Here is a 4,468-nt window from a genome sequence, read left to right on the forward strand (position 1 = left end):
ATGTAAATAGGAAATTTGATCATTGGGGTTATTGCAAGAAAAATCAATGTGAATGCTCAAAACTATCTTCAGCAATGCAAAAGTTAATAGAATATCTGAGTGATGATATCTTTGAAGATCATCATGTGGGAAAAGAATTTGCAAGAAAACCTATTAAAGTTTGTGGTATAGATGTTGGATTATTTTATGATGAAGACTAGTTTTAAGATGATATGAAAATATGAAATTTGAAGGTGAAATGTATATATATTATTTCAGATTATGACATCTACTGCAAATTTCAAATTGGAAGCTCACCGTTGTAGTCTAACAGTGTTATTGGACAATCTTATTGATAGCTTAAAGGATTATGCAAATTCAGGTCTTACATTGAAGGACTATATTTTGTTTTTAGATTGAAGGGCTAAAAGAAAGTTCGGACATTTAAGATTCTGTTATATGTCAAAAATAGATTTTGATAAGTTAAAACGTGAAGGGAAACGCTGTCCTGATGTAACAGATACATGTCCCTGTTCTTTTCTAGCTATGAAAGTATCTATCATACAAAAGCATATTAATGAAAATGAAACCTTAAAATCAGCTGGTGACGATTTTTCTTACAATTTATTAGAACAGTGTGGACTAGAAGCAGGATTGAAAAAAAGTAATTGTCTGTAGCAATTATACTAATATTGTTATTATATTTGCTTTCAGAGACATGGATATCATAGCTAGCATAATTCCACGTTATCAATGTTGTATGTGTGACATTCTCATGAGTTTTGTTGATTTAATAGCGAATTACAGAAAAAACTATGTAGACCTTGATGAATTTCTATGGTTTGTGAGACCAGGAAAAAGTGATTTAGAAAGACAGCTACATTTGAGTGTATGTTATTCTGGTAGCAAATTACTAAGTGAAAGGATATGCAGGAAATCTGCCTATGAGCTTCCTGAACGATGTTTTTGTAATTTATTATCATATTCTGTTTATAAAATTAGGGAATTCATCAAAGAAAGAGCAAAACCAGATATGGATAAAATAAACTTTTTATGGAAACAATGATTAAATGCGCAAATCTAGCTTACATTAATTTTAAGACAAAATGAAAAAGCTTTTTCTAAAATCAACTGTTAGTACATTAGAGATTGAAAAAATTTAGTAATTATAAATTGAATTTATGTAGTTAATTCGTTTGCTTTTAACAGTTATTAATATGTTTTAAACATGGACATAGAAAATTGTTTCATTAGCAAGGATAGCATGTTTTGTAAAATACTTTTTTACAGTAGAAGATGAGTGTATATTCTGGAATATTATGTTATTTTCTGAATGTAGAGTATGTAATTTTTTGAGTGGTAAATATAATGGCATTTCATCTTGATTTTGTATTATTTGTGGAAACCTGTGTTTGAACTGTTAGTCATAGGTGAAGTGTGTTCAAGAACACTCTTGAAGATTTACATTACTTCTGTGGCCCATGTAAAGGTTAGATAGTTATTTAGAATTGAATGAGAGGTCGGATTCTTCGTTTCTTAGGAAGAAAGAGTTTTTTCTTACAACAATTATTTCCTCAACATGTGTTTAACACTAATTAATCTAGCTCTGGAAAAGAGGTCCTCGTATTGTAAGGAGTGCAGATATCCATATAAAAAAACTTAATCCATTTTCATTTCCTAAAAAATCTATCATGTATTGAATGAATATGATATGAGTATCAATGATTGCTAAAATTAGCTTAGGGTGAAATTTCAAGACCGAATCCTCAAGGATATCCCGAGAGGTTTCAGACTAAACCATGAAGATGACAAATCTTGTGAACTAGAGTTGATGTATCTTTCTAGTCACAACCTGACTTCAATTATTCGAAAGACTGTTACTTGAATACCACAAGTCCAAAATTGCTGTGATTCTAGTTAGTAACTGTTGACATATTGGAACAATAGCTCCAGATAAAATTGTAGTCACTTCAGAAGCTCTTTTTGTGCTCTACAATCTGAGATCAGGTATAGCGATCTATCTCATATTCCAGGTACACCTGACAACAATGCTCCTTGTATTGTGAAAAACACCTAATTTTCAGCTTCAAGCATCATCACCAACTACATTGTCCACACATTGATATTTCGCTTAACGACATAAGTTCTTGAGATTATGTTCTATGAGAATCACCCGTAAGATACACTTCATTTCAGTATTTCCTAGTGGTGAGGCGCGCTTAAGGACACCTCAAGGATAAAAATTTCAAACACATAACTTTTGACACAATGCTCAGATTTCATCGTACTGCACTTCATCCTTCTCGGTTCGTCACGGCGGTTCAAAATCATGCATAATAAGTCAAATTCGGTCGAAAAATGGAAAATTTATTGTTGAGTGTACATAAGCCCATACAGAAAATGACCAATTTCTATATCCAAAGTTGCATGTCTTGTGAAATACTTCTGATAAACATTGCAATTATGCAACAGATATAATTATGAAATTTTATGAGGTAATGGCCGCTCCAGTCCTCCTCTATGGTGTGAATCATGGGTCACTATGAAGCCACTTGAAAGTAGAGTGCAGGCAGCCGAGATGAGATTTCTCCGAAGAACCAAGGGATGTGACAGAAGAGATCATTTCAGGAATGAAGATATTAGGAAAGAATCTAAAATCTGCAGCATGAATGAAAGAGTTACGGAGAATCGGCATCAATGGAGGAAGCATGTTCAAAGAATGTCAGCTGAAAGAATACCATTTAAAGTCTATAATTATCAGCCAGTAGGCAAAAGAGATGTTGGCAGACCACGCAAGAGGTGGCAATAATAGGATTTTTTATGTTTATTTGAATAATTGGCTAGATGTGAGTCAAAACAGGTTAAAGCCTAATCCTTGTTTGTAAGAAGAAGATGAAGAAGAAGACCATTGCATGCAATTTATAATCCACTCGACAGCTCGTTTATGATAAATAATTCTATAGTGTGATTTTTACTCTAATATTGAATTGAATTGAATCGCTGCCTTTATTAAAAACCAAGGAGGGCGAAGTCCCTCCTATTGGTGTATGAAGGAGGCTACTTTTCCTTATATATTATCCTTGAAATGAAAAATTCCCATAAACCTCGTATATACGTCGACGCGCAATTTAAAAAGGAACATACCTGTCAAATTCCATGAAAATATATTCACGCGTTTCGCCGTTAATGCGGAGCATATAAACATGTAAACATATACATAAAGATAAATGCAAAGCCGTTGACTTGAATCTTAGACCTCAGTAGATATAAAACAAGAGAACTGGGAAGCTTTTTTGCTCCAAAACCCCCTCCCCCCTCTCACCCCTTGTCCATCCCACCACCCCTTCCCCCCGCCAGCAGGGTGGGGGGTGTTTGGGGGTGTTCTAAAAATAGATTTCCCCTTCCCCCTGCCCAGTGGAGATGAGGGGGATGAAAAGAGAGAGATATATCTTTCTCTCTCTCTCTCTCTCTCTATCCCCTTCCCCTTGCCAGTGGTGATGAGGGGGATGGAAAGAGATATCTCTCTCTCTCTCTCTCTCTCAAATAGATTTTCCCTTCCCCTTCCCAGTATAGATGATGGGGATGAAAAGAGATATTTCTCTCTCTCTCTATCCCCTTCCACTTGCCTAGTGGTGATGAGGGGGATGAAAAGAGATATCTCTCTCTCTCTCTCAAATAGATTTTCCCTTCCCCTTCCCCAGTATAGATGAGGGGGATGAAGAAAGTGAGGGAAAAAATAATTTCCCTTTGAGGGTGAAAAAATTCCCTTGCTGACAGATTGGAGTGAATCCTTTTCTCTAATGCTATACTGACAGATTGAAGTGAATCCTTCACTCTACATCTAATGCTATACTGTCAGATTGAAGTGAATCCTTCACTCTACATCTAATGCTATACTGTCAGATTGAAGTGAATCCTTTTCTCTAATGCTATACTGTCAGATTAAAGTGAATCCTTCACTCTACATCTATACTGACAGATTAAAGTGAATCCCTCTCTCACATCTATACTGTCATATTAAAGTGAATCTCTACAATAATCTAAGTTCTTTTACATTTTTTATCTGCAATATCGTACAAGCATTTCCAAAGTTCATCGGAATTTTTAACAACAGATAATGGCGAATCATTTGTACAATCATAATGTAGATGGCCGCTGTCTAGTATATCGAGCAATTCGAATATTTCAGATAAAATAGGAAAGTGTACATTTTCTGTTTTTGTTAACAGAAAAACAACATCTTGACATCCTGTTGAAAATTTAATATTCTTCGCAATTGAATCAAATTCGTTAAATGAAATTCCCATCAAGAGACGAGTTAATTTTTTGAATTTTGAAAAACCATAACACTGCATGTTAACAGCTTCCCACATGTTTGACATGTGTGTCTGTTCCTACAATATGCACGTGTTGTACCTACAACTTGAAGACTTGTCTCGTCTGTATAAAAAAGATCACACCACATGTGTTGACACGTCTAGCTCTGGGC

Source organism: Nilaparvata lugens, chromosome 4, assembly GCF_014356525.2.
Source record: "Nilaparvata lugens isolate BPH chromosome 4, ASM1435652v1, whole genome shotgun sequence".
Taxonomy (NCBI): Eukaryota; Metazoa; Arthropoda; class Insecta; order Hemiptera; family Delphacidae; genus Nilaparvata; species Nilaparvata lugens.